This window comes from Canis lupus, chromosome 20, assembly GCF_003254725.2.
Source record: "Canis lupus dingo isolate Sandy chromosome 20, ASM325472v2, whole genome shotgun sequence".
Lineage (NCBI taxonomy): Eukaryota > Metazoa > Chordata > Mammalia > Carnivora > Canidae > Canis > Canis lupus.
In genome coordinates, this window is record NC_064262.1 from 56,237,773 (window position 1) to 56,250,517 (window position 12,745).

The 12,745-nt window shown below is 62.6% G+C and overlaps 1 protein-coding gene and 1 long non-coding RNA gene across 8 annotated transcripts in view; one reads left to right on the forward strand and one right to left on the reverse strand.

The window, feature by feature from the left end:
- Positions 1-12,745, reverse strand: part of NFIC (nuclear factor I C) — a 65,795-nt gene that overhangs the window by 26,959 nt on the left and 26,091 nt on the right. The gene's annotated exons all lie outside the window — the stretch shown is intronic.
- LOC125753191 (uncharacterized) lies at positions 3,494-5,404 on the forward strand. The gene is made up of 2 exons (XR_007404381.1): positions 3,494-3,804; positions 4,684-5,404. It is a non-coding gene; the product is annotated as an uncharacterized LOC125753191 (long non-coding RNA).

Sequence of the window (12,745 nt, forward strand, 5' to 3'; positions counted from 1 at the left end):
CCTGCGGTCGCTCCCAGGCTGGGCAGCCAGCGGCCCCTTGGCGCGGGCCACTTCTGCTTGGACGACCAGGCGGCTGGGCACGGGTGGCCCCTGCGTTGGGAAGAGCCCAGCCCGGGCAGCCGGCCGTCGGGCTGCGGGCCTCGGGCACAGGACCCTCCCGAGGAACCGGCGCCCACACGGACTCAGCAGGCAGCAGTGCCCGGCTGGCACCCGGGTGCTGCCCCGGGCGGGGGGGGGGGAGTAGTGCCCGAACACCGGCCGCCTGCTGGCTTGGGGATCAGGGCAGCGGGGCTGTGGGCCTCCCCTCCCCTGTGCCTCGCTCTCCTCATCCGGGAAGTGGGCACAACTACAGCACGCCTCGCACACGCCGTTCCGGACCAATAGGGGGACAGTGAATGCACCCCAGTACCCCACCGGGTGGGGGGTTCACGGGAAGCCCATCATCAATCGGACAGGGGGCTTTACTGCTGTTAGTGTGATGTCCCTCGTTTCCGTCCTGGGTGCTGGTCCTCCGTGTGCCTTGGCACCAGCCGAGAGTGATGGCCCTGGGCGGTGGCAGGCTCCAGCTGGGAGCCCTCGTCCCCTTGCTCATTCACTCTGACCGGGCCGGCCGGCCACCCCACCTCTGTGAGCCTTCGCTTCCTGAGAGTCCCGCGGGGAAGATGGTCAGAGCCACCTCCAGGCGTTGTTAGGGCGCCAAGGCAGCTAATAATACGTGTGAGAGGGTTGGCACCCGCCGGCTGACATTCACAGAAATGGCAGGCTTGGGGAGCGGCCGAAAATGACACTGTGCTCTCAATTTCGGTTTCTGATTGTTCGTTGCCAGCGCGGGGAACTACGGCTGGTCTTTGTGGGTCGATCTCGTACTCGGCGAGCCCTCCGGAGCTCCCCTGATGGTTCTAGATGTTCACGTTTGCATAGACTCCTTGGAATTTCCTCAGCAGACCATCCTGACCTCTCATCTGTATGCCTCGGATTTCCTTTTCTTGCCTTATCGCTCTGGCAAGGACCCCCGGCACAATGCTGAGCACCAGTGCGGACAGCAAGTGTCCCTTCTCGCTTCTGCTCTTGGGGTGAAGTCACTCAGGATCTCACCTCCTCGGTGCAGTGGTCATGTGGCTGGCTCTCTGCTGACCCCTGCAATGGGCCGAAGGGGTTCTCTTCTCTTTCCATGGTCCCAGGAGCATTTTTGTAAAATTAAATAAGTGTAGTTTCTCAAAAATAATACTGTAATTATATGCTATCTTATCAAAATTTTTTAAATTTAGTTTCTAGAATGTGCTTAAATATACATACCATAAAATTTACCGTTTAGCCATCTCTAACTGCAAAGCACAGCAGCACAAAGCACACTCACCCCGCCGCGCACCCACCCCCACCACTGTCTCCAGAACCTTCCATCTCCCCACACTGACCCCCGCCCCCCGCCCCACCCCTGGCTCCCACCACCTCCTCTCTGTCTCTGTGGACGGGCCTCCTCTGGGGACCTCCTGGGAGTGAGTGGGATCCTGCAGGAGGTGTCCTTCTGGGTCTGGGTCCCCTCCCTGAGCCCAGTGTCCTCGGGGTCCGTCCACGTGGGGACATAGGTGTAGGATGTCCTTCCTTTTAATTATGCCATCATATTTTTAATTATCTCTCACCCTTGAAATATTTCTCATCCATCTGCCAACCATTTGCCTGTCATTTGGCTCCTGAAAACCCCACCTTCTAGAGCTGTCCCCTATGGGAGCCACTCGCCACGTGAGACTTTATTTTTATTTATTTTTTATTTTTTATTTTTTTTTAATTTTTTATTTATTTATGATAGTCACAGAGAGAGAGAGAGAGAGAGAGGCAGAGACACAGGCAGAGGGAGAAGCAGGCTCCATGCACCGGGAGCCCGATGTGGGACTCGATCCTGGGTCTCCAGGATCGCACCCTAGGCCAAAGGCAGGCGCCAAACCGCTGCGCCACCCAGGGATCCCGAGACTTTATTTTTAAAAGATTTCTTTTTTTCTTAATATTTTATTTATTTATTCATGACAGAGAGAGAGGCAGAGACAGGCAGAGGGAGAAGCAGGCTCCATGCAGGGAGCCCGACATGGGACTCGATCCCAGGTCTCCAGGATCAGGCCCGGGGCTGAAGGCGGCACTAAACCGCTGAACCACCAGGGCTGCCCTGAGACTTTATTTTTATTTTTTAGGATTTTATTTATTTATACATGAGAGACACAGAGAGAGAGGCAAAGACACAGGCAGAGACAGAAGCAGGCTCCATGCAATGGGAGCTGGACGCGGGACTCGATCCCGGGTCTCCAGGATCACGCCCTGGGTTGAAGGCGGCGCTAAACCGCTGAGCCACCTGGGCTGCCCCACATGAGACTTTAAATTTAAATATGCTAAATCGAAATTAAGTCAGAATTTCAGGGCCTCAGTGGCACTGGCCACTTTTCCATACTCAATAGCCCACAAGACTGATGGGGACTGAACTGGACGGTGCCAAATATCACCATCACCACAGAAGGGGCTGAGGGCCTGTGGATGTTTCCATGAAAACTCAGGAGCAAAGGGGCACAGATAATCCCTCCTCCTTGCATCTACTCCGGCGCCCTAAAACACACCTTTCTCTGGCCCGAACAGAGGTACCTGGAGTGGATAACGTCTCAGGGACGGCTACCGTCCGATGCCCCAGGATGTCCCAGGCCCGGAGCCAGCAGCTCTCATTTGCTGAGTTTCACTGTGCAACGAGCTTCACGGCACCATCTGATTCAACCCACCCAATTGATGAGTTTGGTAAACTGAGGCCAGCCTCAGAGAGCCTATTTCCCAACACCGATGTCAAGTCAAAGAAGTTGTGTGCACAGAAGCACCTCCACTGGGGGGAGCCTGCCCCTCGGGACAGTATCTGGGGACATCTGTGGTCGTCACGACGGGGGGTGCTCCTGGCATGGGGGGGGCAGGGGCGCAGGGACGCCCCCACAAGCTTGACCTGGCCCAGTGTCTGCAGTGCCAAGTGGGGAGACCCTGGTCTGGATCCATCCATTTTCAGTGGGGGTGAAAACCGGTTCGTGCGGGGACGGAGGAGCTGAGGGGATTTGCTCTTTTGCGTGTAAAACATTGATACGTCCATCTAGACGCGGCACGTGAATAAATGTGTAATATTCCTGTGATATGAAAACTTCACGGAGGGGGCGCCTGGGGGGCTCAGCGGTTGAGCGTCTGCCTTCGGCTCAGGTCGTGACCCCGGGGTCCCAGGATCGAGTCCCGCATCGTCTCCCTACAGGGAGCCTGCTTCTCCCTCTGCCTGTGTCTCTGCCTCTCTCGGTCTCTCATGAACAAATAAATAAAAATCTTAGGAAAAAAAAACAAACAAACGAACCCAGCTTCATGGAATGGAGAGATTATAGAAAAAGGTCTAAAAAGGAATATGTCGGGGAAGCAATAATAAAAAAGATCGGTACGTGTTGTACCCTAGTACATTTTTTTAAGGGATTGTAAAAGGAGAAAGGAGACCATGAGGCAGAAACTGTACGAGACCTGCCAGGTCTTAAATATTCGCCCTCTGGGCCGTTTACCGTGAGTGCGGCCTCCCGGCTGCGTGTCACGGGGCACGTCCTCTGACGTCTCTGGGTACCCTTCCGTCATCCATAAACCAGATGTGAACCTCACTAACGTCACCTTGTTCTTTTGAAAGGAATTGCTTGCTGAGCACCTCCTAGGTGTCAGTTGCCCCAGGGGGACACAGCAGCGACCAGGATGCACAGAAGTCCCTGCCCTCGCGGCCCTGCTGTCCTAACGGGGGAGCGACAGGCAACCAACCAACGGGTAAGCAAATAAACGAGGAGGAGAGAGAGCCTCAGGCTGTGCCAAGTGCCAGGAAGGCCAAACCAAGCAGGAGATGCGGGTGGCAGCCCCTGGAGGGAGAGGGGCTCCGGCCGGAGCCTCCGGGAGGGTGGATAAGGCCGCTGTGTGGGGAATGGTACATTCCAAGAGTTAATACTTAGTGAGTCACTTCTTTGACTGGGGTGCAACTTTCACCTCCACTGACTTCTTTGATCTTCGAAAACTGTCCCCAGGAGGACAGACAACACGGTGGAGACTGAGAGTGTAAGGCCGAGCGAAGTAAGTCGGTCAGAGAAAGACCAGCACCGCACGGTGTCACCCAAATGCGGAATTGAAGAAACAAACAAGCAAAGGGGGGGCGGGGAAGGGAAGAGCAATGAACCAGAAATCAGACTCTTGACAACAACCACAGAACAAACAGGTGGTCCCCAAAGGGGAGGCGGGTGGCGGTCGGGGGGGCGGAGGGGATTAGGGAGCGTGCTCCCAGGTAGGACTGCGGAATCCCCCTATCCCACGCCTGAGACTCGTGTGACACGGGACAGTAACTAGATAGGAATTAAGATTAAAGATTTATTTAAAAAAAATCAGGGATCCCTGGGTGGCTCAGCGGTTTCGCGCCTGCCTTTGGCCCAGGGCGCGATCCTGGAGACCCGGGATCGAATCCCACATCGGGCCCCCGGTGCATGGAGCCTGCTTCTCCCTCTGCCTGTGTCTCTGCCTCTCTCTCTCTCTCTCTCTCTCTCTGTGACTATCATAAATAAATAAAAATTAAAAAAAATCAACCCTGATTAAGACAACAAACAAAATAAATAAATAAATTCCCCCAGGAGGAACATTGCCATTTTCATCCCCATTTGCTAGATGGGGAAACTGAGGCACCAGATAGGCAGCTTTAAAGGTGTGCAGCACCAGCCGGAGGCCACAGGCCCAGAGTGGAGGCCGCACTTCTGTTTCCTGCGCTCCTGACCAGGTGAGGCCCGGCTGCCCCCGGCCCCATGCAGGGCGGCAAACACCCCAGGGCGACAGGGCCCCCCCCCCCCCCCGAGCCCACCGCGTGGGCCAACAACACCAGCCACGTACCCACGGCGCGCCGCACCTGGGCCGGCCGGCAGCCGTGCACCTGATGGAGGCCGCAGCTCCCGGGTTACCCAGAGAGGGTGAGCGGGCTACCCGCGGCCACACAGCAGCCGGCCGATGGGCCCACCGGGTTTCTCCACTCCCCTCTTAAAAAAGAACACGCGTAAGCGAACACCCCGTTGGACGTGGTCCCACGACCGCTGCCAGCCTTGTGGCGTTGCTTGCTTGTGAGCTCTCCGTGACCCGGCGGGCGGCGGCGCACGCTCCCCGGCCCTGAACACACAGCCCCTGCGGGGCGGGCGCGCCACCGGCCGCTGGGCTCCCCACGAGGAAAACACGGACGTGTCTCCCGTGGAAAAGATGCCGGACGTGGCCGCTGGGGAGCCGGGCGTGTGGTTCCAGACGCGACCAAGCCGCGCCAGCCTCCCTGGGTCTGCGAGCAGCTGCGGGACTTTCCAGGGCATTTATTTATTTATTTATTTATTTATTTATTTATTTATTTATTATAAAAAAATTTTTTTTAAAGATTCCATTTATTTATTCATGAGAGACACACAGAGAGAGGCAGACACACAGGCAGAGGGAGAAGCAGGCTCCCTGCGGGGAGACGATGTGGGACTCGATCCCAGGACCCCAGGGTCACGCCCTGAGCCGCCCAGGCGCCCCTGTAGGGTCTTTAAAATGCCCTGGAGTCTCGAAGGGGCAGCGGCTCCCAGCCTTGTCCATCCCTCCGTCCACCCATCCATCTGCCAGCCCTGACCTTGAGTCCCCGCCCCGCTCCCAGACTCGGTTTCCCCATCCGTCAAGTGAACGTTCTCAATCGCTGCCTCCCTTTCCGGGTCAGGCAGAAGTTACAGGAGCTCCGGAACAGGAAGGGCCAATGGCAGATAAGGGACAAATACAGCTTCAGTGACGGCGTTTTTCCAAACTCTGATTTTAGTTGAACTCGCCGTCCTTCCTCCGCCAAGTGCCCTGCAGGGCTCCCCTCTCCCGCGGCCCACGCAGGACCTGCCGTCCCGCCACCCCAGCCTCACGGGCCTCGGGCTGCTCCTCCAACACGCCAGGCAGTTACTGCCCCCAGGACCTTTGCACCGGCTGTGCCTTCCGCCTGGAACACTGTTCCCCCAGCATCTGCACGGCTGACCCTGCCCCCTCTGTCACCCGGGGCCCCCCTCACACGTCTCCTTCTCTGACACACACAGAAGGCCCTTCAGCACCCGCGCGGCGCACAGTCACCCACGCCCGCGTGAGGATCAGAGAGACCCCGGCCCGACAGCAGCTGCCCTGCAGGTGACTCCCTGCCCTGGCCTGGGCCCAGCTCCCTCGACTTTGCAGGTCCCTGGGGTGTTTGTGCGCAGCCGGGACGTCACCACCTCCTGTGGCCGTTTGCTCAAACGAGCACATGACCGTGGTGACAATAGAAATGTAAACTGGATCCCACTGACGAGCGTACAAACTGTTCTTTCCTGTCCGTGGCCACGAGCCCAAATTTGGTTCGTCCCAGCCCACGACAAAGGCGCCGTCGGGCCTCCGGTCCCGCCCTTCCTGCCCCTCCCGCGGGAGCTCCCACCCCCGTGCAGTGACAGCTCCCGTCACCCAGGTCGGAGCTGGGAGACCACGCACCACCAGACAGACAGTCGACGGTCGTCCTGTCCCGCCGTCCCGCAGGCGGTTAGCAGTTAGCGATCACCAAGGCCCGCCAGGCATCGGGGGCAGGGGACACCCTGGGGCGGGGGAGAGACGGCGGGACGCGTGCCCACACCCCAGACCCCAGACCCCTGTGCACGGCTCTACGTTCCTGCGAGGCCATGAACCTGGGTGAGGGGACAGAGATCGGGTCTGGGGGTGCCGTCAGGCGGCGGAGGAGGCCACGTGGGCACAGAGGCCTGTGCAACGGGGTCGGGGGAGCTGGGCGGAGGCGCAACCAGGGCCAAAGCCCTGGGGCAGGAATAAAGTGGGGACGTCTGAGGGCTGGGCCACGTGGCACTGCGTGCTGAGACAAAGGGGACAGGACTGAGCCCCTGGGCCACGTGACCGCAGAGGGAAGCTCGGCCTGGACCCTCAAGCGCCACATGGGGCGCCGCGACTCCAGCTCTGGGGGACTCAACCGTGTGGCTGGCCTCGAGGCTGCGCAGGACCTGGAAGCGTGGTGCGTGGTGGTGGAGGCCGGCCTGGCACTTCCGCTTCCACGGGAACTTAAACGTGGGGTTCCCACATGACCCAACAACTCCAGGCCCGTGGATCTTCCCCAAAGAGGTGAAAGCAGAGGCTCCCCATGGATGCACCCCGCCCGCACAGCAGCGGGGTCAACGGTCACCACAGAGGGAGGCCGCCCCGGTGCCCATCAGCGTGACACGTCCCATCCACACCCGGAACACGACCCAGCCCCAGGAAGGAAGGGGCCCGACACCTGCCTCCACATGGACGGACCCCGAGGACGCCGGGCTCAGGGAGGGGACCCAGACCCAGAAGGACGCCTCCCGCAGGACCCCACTCCCAGGAGGTCCGCAGAGGAGGCCCGTCCACAGAGACAGAGGAGGTGGTGGGAGTTGGGGGTGGGGCGGGGGTCAGTGCTTCCTGGGGACGGGGTCTCTGAGTGGGGAGACGGAAGGTTCTGGAGACAGCAGTGGGGGCAGGTGTGCGGCAGGTGAGGGTGCCTTGTGCCCTGAGCTGTGTGCTCAGAAATGGTTAAAATGGTGAATTTTATATTCCATGTCTTTCAACCACAATAACACACACACACACACACACACACACACACACACGTCTCAGGGAATTCCAAGATCCTGGGGGTAGGTGTCCCCACGGACGGCCAGGGCGCGGACAGAGGGTCTTCGTTCGTGGATCCTCAGGATGTAGAACAGACAGGACTTGCTGGCACCGTCGTCGTGCCCCTTCCTTGAAACCCGGCGGGAGGCAGGGGGCCTGGGCCGCGGCACGTCTGCGGGACCCGCGGCGCCTGCACGGGGACCTATCACCGGGTCCACGTTCCAACGTCTGCGGCGTCCAAGTGCAGCTGGCTCCACGGGCTGCCACGTCTGCCTCCCGCCGCCGCCAGCCAGAGAGGAAACCAAAGCCAGGCCCTGGAATTCCCAGCTCCCGGGTGTCACCAGCCATTTTTAAACATTAGCCAGCCGAGGTTCAACTTTCCGTGTCCTGGAAGGGCCGTGCTGTACCCGCGACCCTGGCCTATGACCTCCGCGCTGCCGCCGTGCCCCCTTCCTGCCCTCCGCCCCCCCTGCTCGCTCCACTGCAGCCTCACACGCCTCCCCGCTGTTCCTGCAACACACGCCAGGCCGGGGGCCGCCCCAGGGCCTTTGCACAGGCTGTGCCAGCTGCCTGGAATGCCTTTCCTGTCAATGCCTGCCTGGCTCAAGCCCTCACTTTGTATCAGGTCTGCTCAAGTGCGGTTTATGCGTTCACAGCCGTGGGCGCAGGATCCAGGCTCTGAGCCGGGTAGGCTGGGACCTCACCTCCCCGCGGCTCTCCCGAGAAGTGCGACAACACATTCCCGCGGCCGTCGGGTGCCGGGACGCCCGCTCCGCGTCCCTGAGCCTCGCCCCTGCAGCCCGCTGCTGGTGTCTGCGCAAGTGCCCGCGTAGGCCAGGCCGTGGCCCTCATCCGGCCGCACGCGGTCCCGGCCCGGGGCTTGCCCCCGCCACGGCAGCGGGGCCGAGGCCTGCGGGCTACGGGACGTCGGCGGCGGCTCGGGGGGCAGGAGGCCCCGCAGCCCGCCCGCCTGGCCCTGCGCCCCGCCTCGCCCCGCCGAGTGGCGCCCGCAGAGCCGCTCTGTCCCCGGGGCCGGGTGCGGGCCGGGGCGGGCGGGAGCCGCCAGGGGCCACAGGCGGCGGCGGGGACGGGGACGGCGGGGACGGCGCGGCGGCCTCGGGCGCTTCCTGGCCCGCGTGCTCCTCGAGTCTGGCCCACACTTTCCCTCTTCCTCTGCCGCCGCCGCGGCCGCTGGGCCCGAGCCAACCTGCTCCGGAGTCACTTTCAAAGAAAAGTTTCTATTTCCCTCCCGCCGGCCCGGCTCCGCCGCCGCTCCGAGGCCCCCGCCTCCCCCGGCCGGCAGGCAGGGTCCCGGCCCCGCTCCTGGCGGCCAGGCCGCCCGATGACATCAGTGCTGCGGCGGCCATTTTCTCCCCTCTCCCCGCCGCCTTCCAGATGCTTCTGCGGGCCCGGGCGGCCATTTTGTCGGCGCAGGAGGCGAGGCTGGCACGGGGCTGGGCGCGGGCGGGGCGCGGGGGGCTCGCGGGCTCGGGGCTGCCGGCGGCTCCGCTCCGGGTGCCACCGGGGCCGCGAAAAACAGGTTAAAAATACCCACACGCGCGTCCCCCCCCCCCCGCGGTCCCCTCCAATGTCAAATGTGTCAACGCCACCCGGGGAGGGGGGCAGACTTAAAATAACTTGCTGTTTACATTTGGAGCAAATTCTTGGCTTCTCCGGCAGCCGAGCCAGGGCCTCCTCCCGCCTCCCTGGCAGGCCCGGCGGCGGCCGCGGGGGGGGGGACCGGGGGCGCGGGGCCACATGTCCCCGGGCTGAGCACACGTGGGCGGCCCGGGAGGGGACGGAGGCCCCCGACCCCACGAGGCCGCGCGGCGGACGGAGCCCAGCGGGAGCGCGTGAGGACACCGGCTGCCCGAGGCGGGCAAGGGGCGAGGGGGCGGGGGCCACGACCCCCCAGCTCACCCCTGCTTTCTGAGGCCTCTAGGGCCGCCCCCCAACCCCCCTACCCCACTGTGCCCCGCCCCCCACGAGGCCACCAAGGGAGGCGGACACTGAGGAGGCCCCAGGCCTCGGGCCTGCCGGGAGTTGCGTGGCCTCGGGCCTTGGGGGGGGCACCCCTAGCCCCGCAGTGGGGTCAGTAGAATGGTCCCCCCCACCCAGCCCTGCTTGCGGGGACACAGGGGCCCCAGGCCCCCCTCATGCTCATCTCCCTTTCTGCACAGAGCAGGTGTCGACGTGCACACCCTTCAGGTGCTGGGCAGCCCGTTTCGTGGGGGGGCAAAGCGAGGGCCGCGGGCAGGTGGGGCCCGGGTCCCACCGCCAGCGAGTGGGCCAGCACGTCGGAGCCCAGTTACTCTAAACCCACGGCCTCGGCGCCAGAGGGGGAGGCCGCGGGAGACTGCTGCTCCCCCGGCCTTCCTGACAACCTCTCTTCGGGGAGCCTGGCACACAGTCGGTGCTCAATAAATGCTCACATGTAGCCAGCACTCGATGGATGCTTGTAGGCAAGTGATGACGATCCCAGTGGGGGCCGCACGCAGTAGGCACCCAATACATACGTGCTTGTCGTGTGACTGGCTGGCATGATCCTGATGGGGCCTGGTACACAACAGGTGCACAATAAACGTTTGTGCAAGGAACTGGAGGAATGGTGGGAAAATCGGGGAATATTCCAAGGGAAAGACCTGGCCGAGGGCGATACAGACTCCAGTCACTGGTGACGCAGGGGGTTCTGAGAGCAGGCCCGGGACAGAGTGTGGAACGTCACCCCAACACTGCCCACCTCGGTCCCCTTGGGCCCTCGAGGATCAGCAGAAATCCTCTCTCGAGTAGATCCCCCCGATGCTCCAGATCCTGAATGTCTCAGAGGGTAGAGAAGCCTGAGGAAGTAACTGGAGTCTGTCCTGGGGGCCCAGGACGGCTTCCTGGGGGAGCGGATATTGGAGCTGGGGCTTTGATGTGTGAGTAGGAGTTTGCCAGGCACTGAAGGGGCTCCTGGGGGGTGAGAAGAGTGCACGAAAGTAATAACCACCACTTCCACGTATTGCGTGTTTGTACGGCAGGGGCTGTGGGGCCTGGGTCCGGGGGCTCAGCTACAGCTGCATCCCCTCCGCCAGCCAGGAACCCCGAGCTGACCCCAGAGCCACCAGCACTCTGCTCTCACCTCTCCAGTTAGCACCCGAGGGGACCTGGGTGTGCAGGGGGGGGTTGCTGTGCATCCCCCACGAGTCTCCCCAACATCCCAGGAGGACGTGCCCAGAACCTCAGGCTGGCCAGGTGAACCCCTGCAGCCTCTTCCCCAGGCATCCAGTAATTCCTACTGGCCCCAGCAGTGTGCCCATTTCACAGACCTGGAAACTGAGGCACGGCGAGTGGCCCGGAGTCAGGACCCCTGTTCCAGAGGCATCTTCATGTTCCCGGGGCATCAGAGCCATGGCGTGAGGTGACCGCCCACCCCCCCGGCCTCGCCCCCAGATGGGCAGCAGGACACCAGCCTCTGCACCTTGTGCTGGAACCTGTGCAGGCACCTGGTGCCTTCCGTGTCCGCGCTCCCATTTTCCCGGAACAAAGCAGGGCCTCCGAGGTCGCGGGTGGTCTCCCCGCCTGGGGCCTGTCCCGGTGAGCATGCGTGCTTCCCCCTGCACACCTCCCGTGCCGGCCTCTGGCCTCCTTGCGGCCCATCCCGGAGAAGGCGCCTACTGCGTGCTAGGTGCTCCTGGAACCCACTGGACACTCATGGATTATCGCTCCCGTTTCACAGACAAGGAAACCGAGGCACAGAGCAGGGCAGGCGCTGGCCTATAAAGCTCCCCTGACGAGATTGGAGATAAAATGGTCAAGACGCTGCCCCGCGGGGACCCCCCAGGCCCCAGGGGCCTCCTGGGTTGCACCCAGCTAGCCTGACAGCAGCGCCCCATTCCCAGAGGGTGTCTGGGCAGGTCTAGGGCGTCCTGCCCTGACTTCAGCACCCCTCCCCTGCTATGCCCAGGCAGGTGCCCTGCGGCAGGGGGGTGGGGGCACACAATCCGGGCGGTCAGCCTGCAGGCTCCACGCGGCCCCGGCTGCGACAAGGGAACCAACCGGGAGAGGGTCCCTGTCCCTCTCCTGAACCCCCACGGTGGCCTGGGCCCGTTGACTCCCTCCAGCTCCCTTCCTGCCTGCGTCTGTGCTCCACACGGTGGCCAGAGGGCGCCTGTGAGCCCTCCAGGGCCCCCATCTCCCCCTGGTCAAGGCCCAAGTGCTTCCAGCAGAGCCCCCAAGGCCCTGCACACCTGCCCCGGCCCCTCCTCCCTCTCTCGCCTTCACCCACTCGGCTCCAGCCGCAGGAGCCTCCCTGCTGCTCCTCCAAACCGCCAGGCCCAGGGCTGCCCCAGGGCCTTTGCACAGGCTGTTCCTCCCACCTGCAATGCTCTCCTGCCATTCGTTTGCACAGCCGGCTCCTCAACCCTCAGGTCCCAGCTCAAACAGCGCCCCCCGTAGCCCCCATCTCTATTCCTGAGTCATCCACTGACTACACCATGGTTCTAGCTGGGTGGGTGCTGGGTGGGCGCGCTCTACGCCGCCCCAGACCACTCGCCAGTGCTCACACACTTCCCCCCACCACCACCCCGGCAACCCCACGGGGCGAGCATATTTTACAGGTGGGGAAACTAAGGCTAGGGTCAGAAGCCGAGCAGGCCCAAGCCAGGGATCACTGTGCCCCAGCGGCTGACCTGCGGCCAACAACACAGTTGATCGTCAACAACATCAACGACAGTAATAGTAACGACACCGAGGAGGCACTGACCCACACAGAATCGGCCCGTGGATCCAGTTCCCCGGTGTGGGTGGGGGCGGGGGGGCGGGGGGAGGACCCGGGGGGCCACCGGCCCCTTTAAGAGCTTCCCCCTCCCCAGCTGGGCGCTGGCCCGGCCTCTCCTTATGTAAGCAGCCCAGCCGCCCTTGCATAACCTGGTTACATAAGGAAGCAGGGAACAGGCTTGTCCATCCGGCAGCAACCTGTCCCGGGCCGTCTGCGGGGCCGGCCTGGGGCGCAGGAGCGCTGGGCCACCCAGAGTGGCCACCGGGCACAGCCCCGGCCACGGGCCTTGGGGTCGGCTCCCGCGGGGGGCGCACACAG